This window comes from Peromyscus eremicus, chromosome 1 (assembly GCF_949786415.1).
Source record: "Peromyscus eremicus chromosome 1, PerEre_H2_v1, whole genome shotgun sequence".
NCBI lineage: Eukaryota > Metazoa > Chordata > Mammalia > Rodentia > Cricetidae > Peromyscus > Peromyscus eremicus.
In genome coordinates, this window is record NC_081416.1 from 177,470,283 (window position 1) to 177,482,189 (window position 11,907).

Genomic DNA, 11,907 nt, shown 5'->3' on the forward strand with positions numbered 1-11,907 from the left:
CTGCCATAACCATAGTTGAGCATGTGCCCTTGTGGTATGATTGAGCATTCCTTGGTTATATTCCCAAGAGTGGGACAGCTGGGTCTTGAGGAAGATTGATTCTCAATTTTCTGAGAAATCGCCATACTAATTTCCAAAGTGGCTGTACCAGTTTGCATTCCCACCATCAGTGGAGGAGTGTTCCCCTTGTTCCATATCCTCTCCAACATAAGCTGTCTTCAGTGTTTTTGATCTTAGCCATTCTGTGTAAGATGGTATCTCAGAGTCGTGTTGATCATCATTTCCCTGATGATTAAGGATGTTGAGCAGTTCCTTAAATGTCTTTCAGCCATTTGAGATTCTTCTGTTGAGAATTCTCTGTTTAGCTCTATAGCCCTTTTTTAATTGGACTGTTAGGTATTTTGATGTCTAGTTTCTTGAGTTGTTTATATATTCTGAATATTAGCCCTCTGTCAGATGTGGGGTTGGTGAAGATCTTTTCCCATTTTGTAGGCTGTAGTTTTGCCTTATTGACCATGTCCTTTACCCTGTAAAACCTTCTCAGTTTCAAGAGGTCCCTCCCATTTATTGATTGTTGCTCTCAGTGTCTGTGCTACTAGTGTTATATTTAGGAGGTGATCTCTGGTGCCAATGCATTCAAGACTACTACCTAATTTTTCTTCTATCAGGTTCAGAGTAACTGGATTTATATTGAGATCTTTTATACACTTAGAATTAAGTTTTGTGCATGGTGACAGTTATGGATCTATGCAGTCTTCTACATGTTGACATCCAGTTATACCATCACCATTTTGTTGAAGATGCTTTCTTTTCCTATTGTACAGTTTTGGCTTCTTTGTCAAAAACTAGGTGTTCATACATGTGTGGATTAATATCAGAGTCTTCAGTTCGGTTCCACTGAACAACATGTTGGGTTTGTTTTTGTTTTTTTGTTTTTTGTTTGTTTTCTTTGAGACAGGGTTTCTCTGTGTAGCTTTGCACCTTTCCTGGAACTCTCTTTGGAGACCAGGCTGGCCTCGAACTCACAGCGTTCCACCTGCCTCTGCCTCTTGAGTGCTAGGATTGAAGGCATGTGCCACCACCACCTGGCTTTTTTATTTTTTTTCAACATGTTGGTTTTTATGCCAGTACCAAGCTGTTTTTATTACTGTAGCTCTATAGTGGAGCTTGAAGTCAGGAATTGTGATGCCTCCAGAGGTTATTTAATTGTACAGGATTCTTTTGGCTATCCTGGGTTTTTTGTTTTTCTGTATGTAGTGGAGTATTGTTCTTTTCAGGTATGTGAAGAATTGTGTTGGGATTTTGATGGGGATTGCATTGAATCTGTAGATTGCTTTTGGTAAGATTGCCATTTTTACTATGTTAATCCTACCTATCCATGAGCATGGGGGATCTTTCCATTTTCTGATATTTTCTTCAATTTTTTTCTTCAGGGACTTAAAGTTCTTGTCATACAGGTCCATCACTTGCTTAGTTAGAGTTACCCCAAGGTATTTTAAACTATTTGTGGCTATTGTAAATGGTGATGTTTCTCTGATTTCTTTCTCAGCCCATTTGTCATTTGTATATAGGAGGGCTACTGAATTTTTTGAGTTAATCTTTTATCCTGCCACATAACTGAAGGTGTTTATCAGCATAAGAGTGATGTCACTGTTTTTAACAACAGAGTAATACTCCATTCTGTAAATGTACAACATTTTCTTTATCCTTTCTTCACTTGGGTGACATCTAGGTTGTTCTAGCTTCTGACTATTATGAGTGAGGCTGTATGAACATAGTTGAGCAAGTGTCCTTGTGATGGGATGGAATATCTTTGGGCATATGCCCGAGAGTGTTATCGTCTTGAGATAGAAGGTTTCCCACTTTTCTAAGAAACCAACATATTTATTTCAATAGTGGCTATACAAGTTTGAACACCCACCAGCAAGGGAGGATTGTTTCCTTGCTATACATCCTCACCAGCATAAGATGTCACTCTTGTGATTGATCTTAGCCATTCTGACAGGTAAAAATAGAGTTTATGAGTCATTTTGAATTTCATTTCACTGATTGTAAAGGATGTTGAACATTTCTTTGAGTGTTGCTCCTTCATGTGGTGATATATTGTGTCCCCCAATATAGGGTGCATCCTAATAAACTTATTTGGGGTCAGAGGACAGAACAGCCTCTAGATAGACATAGGGGCCAAAAAATGGTGGCAAACATGCCTTTAATCCTATCACTGGGGAGGCAGAGATCCATTGGGGTCTCTGTGAGTTCAAAGTCACACTGGAATCAGCCAGGCATGGTGACTAATGCCTTTATTCGCAGGAAGTGATGGCAGAAAGCAGAAAGGTATTTAAGGTGTGAGTACCAGAAACTAAAACCTGGTTAAGCTTTTAGGCTTTTGAGCAATAGTCCAGCTGAGATTCATTCTGGATGAGGACTCAGAGGCTTCCAGTCTGTGGAAACAAGATCAGCTGAGGAATTGGTGAGGTGTGGAAGCTGTGGCTTGTTCTGCTTCTCTGATCTTCCAGCGTTTACCCCAATACCTGGCTCCAGGTTTGTTTTTATTAGTAAGACCTTTTAGATTTGTGCTACACATCCATTTCAGATTCTTCTGTTGAGAATTCTGTTTAGATCTCCACCCCATTTTTTAAAAAAAAAATATTCAGTTTGTTGATGTTTAATTTCTTGATTTATTTATATGGTATCAGTGCTTTGTTAGATGTGGAGTCTTTAATGTTGAGGTATGTTTTTTGTAAGCAGCAGAAAGATGGATTCTGTTTGCTTATCCATTCTGTTTGCCTATGTCTTTTTAATGGGGGAATTTAGTTTGCTCATTTTGAGAGATATTAATGAACAATAATTGTTAATTCTTGTTATTTTGTTTGACTTACTGGAAAAATAATTTGGATTGCTATTCTGTGTGTGTGTGTGTGTGTGTGTGTGTGTGTGTCTATCTGTCTGTTTGTTTGTGTTTGTGTGTCTCTGTGTGTGTTAATGTCATTTTCCAATGGTTTAATGAGTAAATTTTGGGGATATTGATTCTGAAATTCAAAATCCAACTATAGTGTCCCTTTTTACCATTATTCACTCTTCCCCAGAATCCATACCTCTCCTCCAGCTCCTTGGGTTCCTTTGTATCCTAACACCCTAGGAGAGCAGAACCCAGGTAAGACATCAGCATATCTTTTTGGTCTTTCAAAACAGATTGAAAGTTTTTCAGTTTGTAATGGGAAGAAGTATTCTTCAGGGATGACATCAATTCCTCAGCAGGCAGTGTTATGGCTGTAACTTCAAATCAACCACAAGGAAGATGAGGTCTCAGCATATTAACATGTCATTCACACTCTATGATGGACTCCCTCCTACATGGAGACAGGCTGTCTGTCACATTGACATCTAAGTGCCTATCTAGGATTTGTCATCACAGAGAAACATATTTTAATAAGTGAGTCTTGATTTATTCCCTCCAGCCCAGAGAAGCTACAACTGCAAGCTTTGTTAAATTAGTAGTTTTCTCTTTCTTTAGAGAAACCAGCAGAGGTAAAATACCTACAGAGAGACTGATGATTGATGACTACTCAGCATAATAAAGGTTCAGAAACCTGTACATGAGGTGCTGTTTCAGTCCTGTTCAGGACTTCTTGGAACTATTTGCTATTGTTTTATCTGTAGATCAGTTCCAGTAATATGAAGATGGGATCTTTGTGATTGTAACTTGTCATCATGGTCCTTAGAGGTTCTCCTCTCTACCCCTTTGAAGATACCTCAGTCTCTATTCAGTGAGTGAGATGCTGCAATGCATAGCAGCCATGGTGAGATAGGGAAGTGGTTTCCTATAGACTTGAGCCACCTTTGCTTGACTGTATAAACTTGGGTTCCAGAAGAAGATGATCAATGGTTTTCTTTTTCCTAGTGTAAATCTCAGTGCACAGTGGATATTAAGAGATTATTTTCCCGTTGTGAAGAGAAGTAATAATACTGAGGAACTAATGTTGAATTTATGTGTATAAAAAGTACAAAAGTCAGATATCTATATATACCAATAGCAAGTGATTCTAATGGTGTTTCTCTCACTGTACCAAATATAATTTTTATTATTGGAGCTGGATGTTTACATCACTTATATCTGAATTTCTAATTGGTAGACATTATTTTGCCTACTGGGTACTTCCTTGGTGGTATACACATATAGTACATATTTTTGCTCTGTATACTTGCTAATATTAGGTACTGTATTTATTTATGTGAATGAAATTTAATTTATAATATATTAGTACATATACACTGAATTAGTGATAATTTTCTAGGTGTAAATAATGATAACATACAAGAAATAGGTAAATGTTCTCATAACTTTAATTCTGATATTGAGGCAATTTTTACATTTATTGAATTCAAGTTTTAGGTAAATATGTTTTAATGTTTTTATATGATCTGTATTGACACTTTATACAATTGTATTTTATACATACAGTATGTAGGCCTACAAAATAATTCAAGCTTCAGTAGGATAGTTTGGAGATGCAGGTGGTGTTTTTAAATGGAATTAAGAAAAGGACAGTCATATGAACAAAATTCATTTTTATATTCAAACAAGGATTATTAAAAGAGATTGGTGCTGTCAGGAGCAGACATGTCTCATAGTCATAAAGAAGAATCTATGCTATTAAAACACCTTAAATGTCATATTCAGTAAATTTCTAAAGTGTTTGAAGATGACCTGTCAGTCTAAAATATATCTGCTTCACCTTGAAAACATACCTAACGTACTTCAGTTTGTAAAAGTGCCTCCCTCTAACCCTTGTAATTCCAGAGTTTTATATGATCAAATGGGACGTGACTCTTGTGAGTTGTTACCTAAATCTCTTTCTCTCCTAGAAGTATATTACAATGCCATCCACAGACATGACTATGTTGTCCCAGACAGCAAAGGAAATGCTCTGAACTCAGCGTTGTTTTGCTGTATTATCATGGATGAATTCTCTGAGATTAGGGACAGGGCTATAGACCTAAGTGTTAAAAACATGACTGGGGCTAACTTCATGGTTCTTTTCCATGAAGTAATCCCTCAGACAATGCTGCATTTTGTTTGATGTATATTCTATATAGCTTTGTATGTTGACTGGTTTTTATTTCTATAGAGTGGCCAGAAGAATGTCCCTATGCTCCACATCCATCTTAAGTTTCTTCCAGACTGACATGATCACTCCAAGGAATGCCAAGTACAAATATTTTAAAACCAGATCCCCCAAGATCATTGGACATTCTGTCATCCTTTGCTAGTCCCCAAACTTACTATTAATGGATTCATTGCTCTGCTCTTGACAGATATCTGGGATGGAAGGAACTGCACTGGGTTTAGAGATTTCCTATGCTGTGCTGTGCCCAAATCTGAGAATCTAATCTACACCTTATATGTAACCTTATTGGGCTCCTCAGATGTCATGTGTTTGGGACTCATGATGTGTACCAGTAGTTACATGGTTTATCTTGCTGAAGCACAATCAGAGGTTCTAACACAGTATAGAGTCCTGTGTCCTAGGTCATCTCCTGACACCAGAGCCACCCAAACCATCCTTGTCCCAGTGAACAATTTTGTACTCTTTTATACAATATCTGACATCTTATTCATGTATTTAACTTTTTGAAATGAAATCACTAAATGGCTGGTCAATGCCCGTGAGTAAATAACTCCATGCTTTCAAGCATTTTGCCCCTTTCTGCCTATCAGTCACTACACCTCACTCTCCATGTTCTGCTGTACTTGCTAATATGAAACAACAGATTACAATTCAGAGAGTTCCAACATTTACATTGCCTTCCCTCTTTCTATTTTTTGTTGTAACATTTTATCATTCCTATAATCAAACACTTACTGAAAATTCATCTATATTCAAGCCAATATCTAAAGATGGATGTAAATATTAAAACAATTACCACTTCTTTCAATGAGATCATAATAAATAAAGAAATGTAGGTATCATAGCAATTAAGAGCATTAGGAGTATGTATCACATAATCAGTGATAAGTTCTGTGTGTGTGAATTTTATTGATTTGTGGAGAAAACATAAAAGAACAAATTTGCCGCAAATTGAATTTAGCTTAGAAAAATAGCGTTTGTTTACTCTCATGAACATGTTGGCCTATAATTTTTATATATGGATTTAAATGTGGGAGTAAACAAAGAAATGTGAAGGTAGTTAGAAAGGGCCTATATGTTCTACTTCCTTTTTATACAGAGAGGATATACTCTCTCAGCATATGTACTGGCCCTTGAATTTTATATTTCCACTCTTTGAAAGTTGTTCTCTGAGATTTAGTTGTAGTATATGTGTTCTAGATGCAGCAAATTGTGCCTCAGCACCTTATAGTCAGTTTTTCACTGCATTTTGAAAAACTGATCTTCTAAAATGATCTCCACTTACTATCAATGGAAGCTTCTTTGCTGATGAGGGCTGAGACCTTCTCTTACCTCTGAGTATCAGAATAAGTACATAGAATGCAATTTTAAATTATGTTGGTGTAGGAAGGTGGAAATAAGTTCTTTTCAAGGTTAATGACCTCCTCAGTTGTTAAACTTTTGAGCTAAGTTAACAGTACCAGATATGAATTCTCTCCTCTTGATCCAGCCTTAAGTTTATTCATGAAATTTCAGGAATATAATTTTCAGTACAAGGCCTGGTCAGTCGTAGCACCATTTGACAAGCCAACATGGATGGGAATCTGACAATTCACCTCTGAATGGAAAGCTACAAGTAATTAATGAGTGCACATAAAAGGAGAGTCTGTCTTCCTTAGGGATTGGTTATCCAAGATTATGTAGTCAGCCCTTAAATTATATACATATGACCAACACTAGATGAATTTAGCAGTGTATAAATATGCATATAATGGTAATTATTATAAAAATAAACATGTATTTTATCATATATTTACATTTTGTATAATTCAAAACACATCATATATATATATATATATGCCTAGTTTTATATGTTTTATATGTTTGTAAAGTAAAAGAGACTAGGAATTTGAAAAACAGCTGGCACCCTTCTACTGGTAAATCTTCTTTATAATAGCATATTAATTACACAAAATAATGAGTCTCATTTTGTATGCTCACTTCCAAGGACAGACACAGACATTAGAACAAGAAGTTCTAAATTCAGAATCTGGAAAACTCCTAGACTTGTTGACAGTGGTTACTGTGTCTAAATCTGGGCATGGATGTAACCTGGATTCACTTTAAATGTTATTAGTTTCATGTGCTTTCTGATTCATGGTGAATGCTTTGTACTATAGACCAATATCTAAGATCAGAAAAGGGTTCAGAGTATTTATAGGGTCATTGTGAAAGCATTGTCTATATCCAACATCTTTCTACCACTGTGATTTTCACAAATCCACTATACCACATCATACTCCACTAGTGTCTGTTTCATCCCATTTCCACCCTGCAAACTCATTGAGTGACTCTGTGTTTGCATTAGTTTAAGCTCCTTAGCAGTGACCTCCTGAGCCTCGATTCCATTGTGAATCATCTTTGACTCCATCCTCATGTTCTAGGACTCTTATTAATCACAATATCTTAGAGTAGACACTACTCCAAATGGTTTTTCCCTCATGTTTTAGGCATTTTCGAATCCTCAATGACAATAATACTGTTGACACCTAGAGTCTTTGTCATTTTTGGAGCACTTTTATACAACTCAGATACACAACTGTCCTGTATTCCCTAGTTCCCTTTGGGGTTTTTTTGTGCTCATTTAACTTCCCTCATCATATCTTTATCGTTCACCCAACCTATTCCTTTTATTGATAAGTCTCAAATAGAAAATGCTTTCCAATGACTTGGGTTTTATAGGATGTACCACAACTATGGCACTATTTAGAAAAATTGTGGACCTTTTTGTAGGTTAAACATAACTGGAAGTGGTTAGTAAGCATATAACTCCTGTGTATAATATTCTTGGTTCCTAACCATTGACAGTAGGTTTATAGTATGCAACCTTTATTATGCTGAGGTATTATCCCTTTATCTCTTGACACTCCATGGCTTTTATGAGGAAGAAATGCTGGAGTTTATTAAAAGTATTTCTGACATTAGGGCTGGCAAAGTGGATGTTTCTGTCAATCCATCCACTCAGAGATCAGATAACCCCATGGGAGAGGAGGCAGAAAGAATGCAAGAGTCAGAGTGGATGGAAGACACCAGGACAACAAGCCCCTCTGAATCAACTGAGGAAAGATCCTATGGATTCACTGAGACTGACGCCACAAGCACAGGGACTGCACACATCACCATCTAGTCCTCTGCACATACATTATAGCTTTCCATTCAGTATTTTTATGGGCCTCCTGAGTATATGAATGAGTGGGTTTTGTCCAACCTCAATGGGATTTATGTTATCTCATTATATATTTCTTGTCATGTTTATTGTTATATATTAAAAGCCTGTATTTCCAATGACAGAAAGGAAGTAGATCTGATTGGGAGATGAGGTGGAGAGGAACTGAGAGAGGTAGAGGCTGGTGAAGTTGTAATCAGGATATATTGTATAAGAAATAAAACTATTTTCAATATAAGGAAAAATGATATTTGTGGCATGTAATAAGATAATCAAGTGATATCAGTCTTTGAGTCCACATGTGTGATGCACTGCATTTATTGCTGGCTATAGCTAGGCCATCCCTATATCTTTGGATAAGTTGTGATACCATTTTGTTTTAAACTAAAATCACTGTATTGTAGTGAACTCATGAATAAAACCATTAAAGAGCTCCAATGAAATAGCCACACAAATGAACACTTGCTCAGACCCAATTTCTTTATATTTCAATTTAGTTCTGTACAGTTAGAATAGCTATGCTGTAGCTATAGAGCTTTGCTTAGGGTTTTACACTGTCACTAACAAGTATATGTTTATGCCCTTATCCACTGCAAAATAAAAATTGGCAGAGTTGAAGACAGAAAAATAACTAACTTGATATATTCTCACATAACTAACTTACTGCTACCTTGCCTAACATTACCTTTTTGGATCTCCTTTCTAAGTGTCATAATAAAGTTAAATGTATCTACCTACATATAAATATTTGAACCTCATAAGATAAGATCTGCATGCAAAAGAGAGGATTTGATTTTTCTTTCTTTCTGAGTTGGTGGAATGTGGTTTAATATTCATTATAAGTCCATCAAATTTCCTACAATTTTTGTGATTTCTTCTAACACTGTGGTTGAATAATAGTCCATTTTGTGTATGAAAACAAATGTGATATGGATTTATCTGTTTATGGATATATAGCTGATCTTTATTTCCTTACCATAATAAGTAGAGCAGTAATAAAATGGATTTGCATATATCTCTGTGGAAGTATATGGGGTTCTCTGGGTATAGGCCCAGGGGTGGAAAAGCTGTGTCAAATATTAGTTCTTTTTTAGTTTTCTTAGCAGCTTTTAAACTGATTTCCATACTCTCACTATTAATTTTCTTCCAAACTATTGATTAATCCAGCACTGCAGTGATTCCAAACCAGATATCAATATAGGAAATTCACAGACTAATCTCCCTGATGAACATTGATGAAAAATTTCTAAAACATGTTGACATGTAAAATTCAAGATAACATTAAAAACAGCATTTACTTCCATTGCTCATATTTTTTCACTAAGTGGTAAGGTAAGATGCTCTTTCTGAGACCTTGTTGAGGACAATTCCTACAAATTTTGCAAACCAACCTGATTGTCTCCAGTGCAGCTAAAAGCAGAATATTTGGGAAGTTATGGCTGAAGAACTTTTCTGGTACTAGTGCAGGCTAGAGCTATTGTGAATGACTAGGGACTCTTGAAGCACAACTTCATGGCCAGCCTTTGTTTCAGTTTTCTTTGCCATTAGACTGTAGGACCCACAAGCAATTTGTGAAATATCCAAGCACTCAGGATGCTCTAGAGAATGACAGTGGGAAAAAAAATCCACCTTTATTGAGAATATTTTTCTGGCTGCTCTGTACATTAGCAGGACAAAGGGAAGCATTCCAAGGGTAAGTTGAAAGGTGAGATAGTCCTCTTACAATGGGATAAGCTCATGTAGGCTGCTAATTAAACCAGCTGACAAAACTCCCAATTTATCATTTTGGTCAATTGTTAAAAGACAAGACACTAACTCCCTCACTTTCTGTACTGGCATTGTGAGGGAGATGGCAGAGTAAACAACTGAATACCAGAAAAAACATATCATTCACATACTTAAAATAAGAATTAGAGATTTTATTCCTTATCCAGACCAAACTGAGTCTAGATCCCACAGAGTAACGATTTACAAGAATAAATGGTGCAAAACAGGGAAAACCCACAGAAGTGAGGCAATTGATGTTCACCAGCCACCAGCTGTGATTATACAAAAGAGCTACACAGCCTTGTAAGATGGAGGAGAGAGTATAAAAAGCCAAAAAGGTAGACACCAGGGCCAGGATGCTCTGGGTGGCTTTGGACTCAAAGCAGATTCTACTGGAACCTCGAGTGCTACGGATGTGTTGAATCCTCTGTTTGTGTCTGTACAGAATGACAATCATGGAGCCACTAGACCAGGCCATGAGCAATGAAAAGAAGATTTCAGGGCACACCACCAGTGCTGAATAGAGTGAGTCATTGATTTCATCCCTCCCTACAGTGGAACAGAATCCAAAAATCTCGTTTTCTTGTCAGATTTTTACTATTCCTTTTAATAAGTGGGTACACAGGGAAAATGACATTTATCAACATGTACAAAACCCAGAGGAGGGCAATGGAGCACCTAATGTACTTTGAAGCTTTGATTCTTTGATCTTTACAGCAGCATTCCTTGTAACTGATGGTGGTGACTTGGAAGACACTCAAGAGGCAGGTGGTGGCAATGGACACACTACGGCCAACTCTTTGAATGTAAAAAATTAATCTACATGCAGAATGGTTTAAAAATTGCTTCAACCCAAAAGCTGCGATTATGTTCGGCACCCCTGTAGAGAGAATAATTAATGTGTTGGCTGCCATTAAATGCATGTGAATCAAATCTGTAGGCTTTAATTTGCTTTCTCTATAGTAAACTCGAAAGTAGTATAGAAGAGAGAAATTTCCCAGAATTCCAGCTGTAGTTTCTGACAACAAATGATTTTGATGGTCGTATTCCAGAAGTTGATTCTGTGTCTGGGCATGATTTCCCTTAGGTAATGGCCACAGCCATTTCTCTTGATGAAATGAATGAAAGGTATTAGTAATCCAAAGAGCTATGGAAATGACTAAATCGGAATGACTCTTAGAGCTTATGAGTACCATCCCAGCCTAGACTACATAGCAAGAATTTCTCAAAGTTACTGGCAGGAAAAATTATTACTTACAATGCATACTACTACTGTAAGTCATCAAATGGCCTCCACACACATATGTGGGGGTTTTTTTTGATGATTTTGCTGCTTCTGATGATCATATACATAGGCAATATGACAGTTTTTTTTTTAATTTTTAACTTCTTAATTGATTCTTTGGGAGTTTCACTTCATTCATCCCAATTCTGCTCACCTTCTGCTTCTGCTATATCTCTGCTCACCTGTGCAGTGCCCTCCAACAAAAGAAAACAACACAAAACAATCAAATAAGTAAGAAAACAAACAAAAACAAAAACAAAACAAAAACCCCTCTTAGCTTCTCCTTTCCTGCCTCTCCAACACCTTTTCATTCATTCTGGTAGCATTGTGGGCCTCAATGTGTCATATATTATATTACTTCATCCTATTAGCTTTACTAGCAAATATTCATAGCAATAATCACTGGTACAGTTCAAGGACTCTTGTTTCATGTACACCATCATTACTCGATTCTCACTGGAACTCCTCTGGGATATCCCATGACTGGCCTGAGTCTTGGAGGTCCTGCAGGTATTATTTCA

General features: G+C 36.7%; 1 pseudogene; it reads right to left on the reverse strand.

Annotated features, from left to right (window-relative positions):
* Positions 1-10,123: 10,123 nt before the first annotated feature.
* Positions 10,124-11,261, reverse strand: LOC131902244 (vomeronasal type-1 receptor 4-like; annotated as a pseudogene).
* Positions 11,262-11,907: the final 646 nt, after the last annotated feature.